This window comes from Marmota monax, unplaced genomic scaffold (assembly GCF_021218885.2).
Source record: "Marmota monax isolate L192 unplaced genomic scaffold, Marmota_monax_Labrador192_F-V1.1 WCK01_AAM20220418_F8-fsc00095, whole genome shotgun sequence".
NCBI lineage: Eukaryota > Metazoa > Chordata > Mammalia > Rodentia > Sciuridae > Marmota > Marmota monax.
The window spans coordinates 6857226-6866169 of record NW_026695244.1 but is presented as its reverse complement, the minus strand read 5'-3'; positions in this window follow the sequence as shown (position 1 = coordinate 6866169).

Sequence of the window (8944 nt, the reverse complement as noted above, 5' to 3'; positions counted from 1 at the left end):
AGCTAACTCAAGATGTACATTTGACCAAGTTTCCTCAGTGCTACCCTTGAGGTACACCCCAATCTAAGCTCAAGAGCCTTGAACAGCCCCACACAGAAGAATATCATTAAGCAGGTAAGGCCCTATGTCTTGGGCAATTTATCTCCAGTCAAACTGAAGTTAGAAGGCAAGACACATGAGCTCTCCTGAGGGATGAGGGAATGGGATATCCATTCTTCTCATACAATCAACCATGTCACTCAGGCAATAGGAAAAAAAGCATTGCATCCAGATAAAACTATTCAAAAAATAGGCAATAAATGTTTTCATCTCCCATACAGATTTTTTAAAAAAGTTTTTATAACTATAGTTATGAATAAGATTCTACAAAATTTAGAATTAACATGCCATGATATTTTGTTTGGCTTTGAGGGCATTGTAAACTGGTAAGTTATTTTTTGGCTAGTATTTGTTCCAATATAAAGATATACCAACAAATCAATTTTAACATTAATGTTTCTAAATCTTTTTTGTTTAATAGTATAAATTTGGATTAGAAGGACAAGGAACATCAGTTCTTTTACATAATTCTCTACTTGCATTTAATTCTCACTGAAGTCTTAAGAGATTGTACAACTGATTTTTAATTAGAAACCAGAAAATTAGACTGATTAACTTAGAGTTGGAGCTGATATTCCCTTAAAGCCCCTTAATGTCCAACAAACTGGTGAAACTTAAGTTCCTTCATATTATTGAACCTTTGGCCTTGCAAATTACTTCAACATTTAAAGTTTACATCTAAAAAATTGACAAATAAAATATATTTGCACTCTCCTTCTCATCTAAGCCACCATAAATATTAGAGGACCCAGTTCCCCTTCCATTGATATGATTTGAATTAATTTAAAAAGCAGGACTGGGGATGCAACTTAATGGTACAGAGGTTGCCTAGCTTGCACGAGGGTTTGATCCCCTATTATCCCTTTGCTCTACATAGCAGCCCATGTTTGTTCAGCGTTACATGGGGAAGGTAAATGGGGCCTTTGATCAAGATTGCAAAATACATTGATAGCCATTTTGGACTAGTGCTTAGGAATCTATAACAGATCGGGCTCTTTCCACCATCTGCTTGTTTCAGGTTTGGTTGAAAGGAGAACACATCTCATGTTTTCTTTTGCCAACAAATGATGGCATGGGATTGGATAATCTTTAAGTCCCTCTATCACCCACAGATCCTGGGAGTTGATGAGTGCTGCTCCACTGGCCACCAGGATCAGCATCTTCCAAAAACCACTTAATGTTCTAAAATAATCAGACGAGCAGATGCTGACCAATACATCCACAGGGTACTGGTTGATTCTGAAGCAACTAGAGGGTCCAAATTGTTGACCTGGAAAATGTGCTCTTTAGCAAAACATTAATGGTAGGAAGATCCAGGGACAGAAAGGAAGAGAGTTCCAGACTTTGAAATTCTCTAAATGTTGCAGATACTGTTCCTTGGGAGGAATTTTTAACTGAAAATATTTAAGTGTTAATCTTAACAATTAGAATCACAGCTATCCCCTGTGTTCTTGTCTGCTACATGAATTTTTTTCTAAGACACCAACTCGTGTCTTCCTATCTCCCACTTCAACATTTTTATATAATAAAAATTTCCCTGAAATTAAGAGCTTGGTTAAAGAGAGAGGTTTAAAGCTAATCTAAAAATAATAATGAAATCTTGATATTATATCAACACTCAGTAAAATTGCTGTAGTCCTATCACTTCTCTCATATTGGAGATTTTATTCCATAGTCCCTATTTTTTAATGTTAAGGAAAATAACTTCTGAATTGCTAATTGCTCTGGAAAAAGAAACAACTTTGAATTTCCATGATATCTCAGGCTCTGCAGGAGTAGAAATTTGTAGGCATTGTAGCATTGTTTATAACTTTTAGTTTTGATGCTGTTCCAAACTTACAGAAAAATTCCAAGAATAGTATGAGGAAATTTTTACTATTCCACCATTTGATATATCATATTCTCTCCACTGCCCCATGCATGCACGCATACTCTCCCCCTCCTCCCCCACACTCCCTGAGCTACTTTAGAGTATTTTGAAGATATTTTAATTCTTTGCTCCTAAATACTTCAGTGTGTATTTTCTTGAAAAAACAAGGATATTCTTTTATACAAACACAGTGAAATTATCCAAATTGGGAAATCTAACATTAATACAATGCAATACAGTCTCTATTAAAATCTCAACAACTGCCCCAGTGATCTTTCTGGCTTTCCCTGTTCACCTTCAGGATCATATGTTGCATGTAGTTGTCATGCTTCTAGTCTATCAATTCAAAACCAGAAACTAAAGAATACTTTATTTTGGATCTTAGGAACTGCAATTTGGAAAACAGCTCAGACAGTTCTAAATCATGGTTTCAAAGAAGTAAGGGAAGCAAGGAGCTTTCCTGGGCAAGCAGTTCTAATTATGACAAAATGGCAAAAAATTTTACACAGGAGACTTCTATTGAATACTGGGAAAGAACGGGTGCTGTTAGATGGGTAGAAGATAGAGAAAAGAATATATGTGCTTAGTAAAACTATCTGTGAAACTAGAGCTCAATAACCTCTTGACACACATCTTGAGTCTCTGAACATGATATAATTATCTGGTCATTTCAGATGCCTGCACTCAAAGAGTGGAGGTGGCCAAAATTCACATTCCCAGGTTCTCAGGCATAATCTGGAGATGCATATGAGTGCTACTTCCTTAATGGTGTGTGCGCACGCGTGTGTTTTGCAGTACTGGGGATTGAACCCTGGACTTCCCATGCTAGGCAAGCTCTACTACTAAGCTACAACCCCAGCCCTCCCTCCACTCCATTTTCAAAAACTCTTCTGGTGTTGCTTTCACCTGATTTTCCTTTTTATTTTCATACTCCACTTGTCTTAAATAGGTCCTCAGCCTTTCTTTGTCTTCCTAAACCTTGACATCGTTTTAATAATATAGGCTAGTGTAAGGTGAAGGAAAATTTCCTGTCTGCTCTTTGAAATTTCACTGAAATAAACAGAAAAAGACAGATTAAATAGGAGAAAAGGCATGCAAACTTTTTAACGTACAAAAGGAGAAAAATCACAGGAATGAGATAAACAACTCGTCCATTATTCAGAAACTTTCCATTATTCAGAAACTTATATACTCCCCTTTTTCTGGTATATAAGGTGATGGAGGTGAAGAATGGTTGATAGTGAAACATCTTTAGGGAAAAAAAATCCATGGGCTTAGAGAACATGCAATAACCTGGGATCTAGTCCCTTGACCCTGCAGAACAGACAATGGGTTGTAAATTATTCTCCATGGATCCAAAGTAGAGGACAATGGAGTATGACAAAAGTCTGCCCAAGTGTGTTGTCAGACTTTAATCTTTACACCCACCATATGTGTTTAGTTTTCTCTGGTTAATGATATTTCTGTAGAAGGACTAAAGATAATTATTGTGCTCTTCTTTTGGATGATCAGATGAGGTAGATAAAGGAACTTTCAGAGTGCACCAAAGCAATATTGCACCCCCAATGTGTATAGTGGGGAGAAAGGGGGAAGGGTGCATGGTGTTGGTTTGCACCAATACTGGTAAAGTTATCTTTGCTCAAAGGGGACTGTTTTCCCCTTTGTAAACATACATAGTAGGCAGAGATGCCATGCATGCATCATCAAACTTCACTCATAGTTTACATATGATATAATTATAATCAGTGTTTATATTCCACTGTAATGAACAGATTTTTCTTTCTCTATTTATCCATTTATTCCTTCATTGACATTAGTGTGTACTCACAGATTCTTATTTTATTCCATGAACTGTAATCCATCACCATCATTATATATTTTGATGTTTCAATTGGCTCAGAGTTGGCCAGGTGTGAATTCCATCAAGTAGGGTCCTGTCAGCACTGTAACATTAAGTTTTTTGTAAGCAGTTAATTTGACAAGAGAAAAATACTTTCTGTATATATTAGGGCACCTAACATCATCACCCACTTTCTTAATTGACACTTCTTCTGAAAGGAGCTATCACACACAATCTTCTTTTTCTACCAGTAAAATGTCTTTGTTCTTGCCTTCCTTCTAGATCTGACCTCCCACCAGCCCTACCCCAGTGGCTCAGCAAAAATTGTTGTTGGGAGATTGCCATTTTCAAGATGGGATCTCCAGACTACAGACTTATTTAAAAACTTAAAGGTAGCATTAAAAGTCAGGTCTGGATTAGAAACATAAGAGGATACTAGGGTGCTGGGACCACCAGTTCCTGACCCTTTGGAGAGATGTGGAATCTACTTTTTGTTGTTGATGTTGGTACTGAGAATTGAACCCAGGAGTGCTTAACCACTGAGTTATATCTCCAGCCCTTTTTATATTTTATTTAGAGACAGGGTCTCATTGAGTTGCCAAGTGCTTTGCTAAGTTGCTGAGGGTGGCGTGATTCTCCTGCCTCAGCTTCCCAAGCCCCTGGTATTACAAGTGTGCACCACCATGCCAGGCTTGAAATCCACTTTTAAAGTTCTATTTTTAAGAATGAATTAGAGGAGCTAGAGTTGTGGCTCAGTGGCAGAGTGCTTGCCTACCATGTGTGAGGCACTGGGTTTGATTCTCAGCACTGCAGATAAATAAATAAAATAAAGGTCAATTGACAACTAAAAATATTTTAAAAGAAGAGGATGAGGAAGAAGAAGAAGAAGAAGAAGAAGAAGAAGAAGAAGAAGAAGAAGAAGAAGAGGAGGAGGAGGAGGAGGAGGAGGAGGAGGAGGAGGAGGAGGAAGAAGAAGAAGAAGAAGAAGAAGAAGAAGAAGAAGAAGAAGAAGAAGAAGAAGAAGAAGAAGAAGAAGAAACTAACATCTGTGGGCTACATGATTAGGTAATAATCCATGGAGCAGGGCAAAGTAGGATTGGGACGGGCCCTGGAGGGCTTCAGGGCAGCTGGCAGTGTTCTATTTCTTGACAAGGGTCATGATTCCTGGAGTGCCTTGTAGTAATTTACTAAGCTTACCTTTATTTTGTGTGGTTTACTGTATCTCTTTCTTTTGAACATGAAAAGTTTTTTAAAATGTACCAGGAAACCTATTCTGAATCCCTTTGACTGGCATACGACCATGTTCTCCTGGAACAAAGCCCAGAACCTTCGCCCCAGCGCTGGCTTACCTTCCTGACAACCCTTACTTTGCTATCGAGAAAATGACACAATTTCAGTCACATCATCCTCAATCTTTTCAAACATAAGTCAGAAAGTTGCTCTCTAAGAAAATGTTCTGCCATCCAACTGGAAAATTCCCTAATCTTGATTGGACCATACACCAAGTATTATTTCTAGGGACCTCTGGGGCTTCTTAGTTGGTTTTATGGACCTTGATTTCCTCACCTTGGGGAAGCCTTAATGCTTTCTTGTTAGAAACATTAGGGGTTAAATCTTTCGTTTGGTTTCTGAATAAGAATAATTGTTTTCCTAGTTGGCCTTGCTTTGTTTTGTCTGGAAAAAAATGTCTTGAACATTATTTATATGTTCAGAGATTAAGCTTCAAGATATATTCTAACTGAACTGAATGTTCCTATTTTTCAAGTCATGAAATTTTTAGATTTCAAATTTTTCTCCTGCTTTTCCTACTGCAAGAATTTTTGAGTCCTACATGGTTTCAATGCTAAAAATGTCCCAGGTACACTCCAAAATGTCTAAACTATATGACAGAAACTGATAATTTGCATTTTTGTTCTGGTGTCCTAGAGCAGCTCTTGCCTATTTAAAAATTTCCATGGTTTCCAGTTGCAACTCCTTTTAGTAGAATTACTCAGTGAGTTCGTGTTTCTTTTGGTCATATTTCTATTTGTATTTACCTGGACATTGGTGACTTATTTCCTGCAAATTAGTTGCCCTATCCTTGTACTATTCCAAGAAGACTTATAACTTGGATCTCAGCCAAACTTTTGAGTATGTTTTTTTCCATCTTTATGGGAGAGGGTTTTTCCTTTCTTATGTCTTTGAATCCAAATCATCCAACAAATAGTTTTGAGTATGTCTTCTCATCATGACACTCTCATGGGAAATCAGTGTCCCATAGAACCTACCCTCTTCCCTTTCAGGTCAGATCATAGCAGGTGCTCTTAGGTGAACCAGTGGTGAGTTCCAAACAGTTATGGATTCCGAGTCATTGGGGCCATTGTGGGGCTTGAGTGTGATTATTTTTAGAGTGGGAATGCCTTTCAAAATGTATTTGGAATTAACATGGGTCTATGTTTTCCATGAACACATTCTTCAAATGTCCTAAAGCAGGCTAAACAATATCTTTTTCAGTACTACGAATGCTTTAATTTTTGACTAACTGGCGAAGTTCAGTGGTGTAGGTGCCTTATCATGAATGCACTTATGTTTCCTCAGACAGTTACTGGAAAATATCTGGCCCAATGTGGCAGCCTCATAAACTCTCTTCATGGCACAGGGGAGGGATTTAAGAATCAGGATGTCTTTAAAATGACAGTATGGTAGCTTCTACATTGTCTACTCAGCAGATTTCATTGTTTATGTTCAAAATAAAAGGAAGAGTATGCCGCAATCTGGCTAGGCACAATAACAGGAGCCACTTGTCAAAAGAAACAAACTTTATTTTTAGAACACACCACCAAACCACACGGCTCCTCAGGAAAACCTTCAGAGCCCAACTGCCACCACCGACTTCCCACAAGCCTCTCAACCTCCCCGACTCCTCCTGCTCTTGAGGCGATTGGCTGGGTCGCGTGGGCGGAGCCAAAAAAGTCCCCCAATGAGCAGCTCCATGGTCTGAAAGGGCGGGGAAACAGCCCAATGAGCATCACCACAGAGGAGCCAATCAGTTGGCAGCTAGAAGTTGCTGGGGCCACTGTGAGCCAATCATCAGCTGGCAGCTGGAAGTTTGCTGGGGCCCCTTCTGGTTGTGGCTCTCAACAAGAGTACACTTTCAATATGAGACCATTGTAATGGGCCAGCCTTGCTCCATGGTGACTGTGAGTAGCCAAAAGGTGGTGATCAAACATGACACACTTAGAAGAGACAGAGAGGACTAGGTGGAGCACATTATCAGTCATTGAAGAAATGTGACAGGAGACACTATATTAAAATTGTAAGTTTTTAAAATAAATGTTTGACTTATTTATATGAAGCTAGTCACCTTCCCATCTCCTGGATTGATCCTCTTCACCGTCTTTGATTAGGAATCACCCTGAACAAAAGCAATAAACTCATTATCAGTGAAAAAACAAAATGCAGTGTATCATGTAGACAATTAATTAAGATTCTAAGAGAAATTTATCTCCTACTGAAACTCTAAACCTATGCATTTATTCAACAAATATTTGGGATGGGCGCAGTCCATGTGTGCTGGGCAGTGGCCTAACCAATTGGCACATTGTGATGAATCAGTCTTGGCTTCTGCCCCTCAAAGTTAAATACTATACCTTTTATATATCACCAAAAAGAGAAACAGGTTAGCAAGGTTACAGTCATTCTGGATCAGCACTTAGGGACCTTGTACATAAATTATACAGGCAACATTTGTAAATCAAATGGAATCCACTACTTCAACAATTATATCAATTATTCCCAAGAGACTCAGTTTTATTCAGATGTAATGTGTGTAGGAACTTTTAAAATTTTAGTTTCAAATGGCAATATATTTAAAATTATTTTCTTCATCTGCTATGTATAAACCTTGAGGAACCATCAATGTCCTCAGCACTGTTTTCTTAATCAGTTCTGTTTAAATCTCATAGAAAATAAATTAGTTAATAACATTCTGTGGAGGGAGGGTCAACGAGGAGAGAAACAGGAAGAAAAGGGAAGAATAAGTGCCTACAGAGTCCTGAGATGGAGAAAGGGTGACAAACTCTAGATATAGATTGGAGTGATGGGGATATACAACTGGGATTAGACTAAGTAAACTGGAGTTATGGAAATGTACAGACTGAGTTCTGTGGGATTATACTAAGTAAACTAAAGTTATGGAAAAGTACAGTCTGAGTTCTGTAAAATTAAGGACCTTAGCATTTGTGCAGACAGTCTATAGTATTAGAAGGTAAATTGGTTTGGGGACAAATGATCTGTAAATAAGGTTAGCCTTATACAGATTAAAGGTGCAAACTTTTAAACTGTTTCCAAAGTTCAGAGACTTCAGTTATTCAGCGCTTATACATAATTTCTTAGAAAAGCAATGTAGAAAGTCTTCAGTTTCTAAGTAAAGGTTGAGGGAAACCACATGTAGGCATGCGGTCCTTTACAGATATTTTCACTTAATTTCCACAATCCATCACTAAAGTTTACACAGAGAATAGAAATGTTTTACTCAGGATCAGTTAAGTAGCTAAACAAAGGTCAAGCTGCCATTTTCTCAATGCATCTTAGATAAATCTTTCCAAAATATGAACCAAGGCTACCTACAGGAGACTTACCAGGGATAAGCAGAGCACTCAATTAGAGAATTCAATTGGAAACCTCCAACTGGATATTCAAATGCAGATTCCTGAATTCCACCTACTAAATCCCTCTGAGGGCAGAGCACCAGGAATCACCAGTTTAACAAGATCCCCAAGTGATTTTTAGGAAAGGTAAAGTTTGAGAACCATGAAAGGTGAAGCTACCAGATGTAATAAATTTTCATAAAGTCCTGATGGGCTAATATCAGCTGTTTTAAAAAGAAGATGATTATTATGACTGGAATATGAGGTGTCCCCCAATAGGTTCCTTCTGAGAAAATGTAAGAATGTTCAGAGGTAAATGATTAGATTTTGAGGGCTGTAACCTAGTCAGTGGATTAATCCATTTGATGGATGAATAATTTGAATGGATTACTGGGTGGTAACTGTAGGCAGGTGAGGTGTGGCTGGAGGAAGTAGGTTACTGGAGGTGTGCCCTTGGGGATTATATATCTTGTTCCTGGCACCCTAACCTCGCTCTCTTTCCCTGCT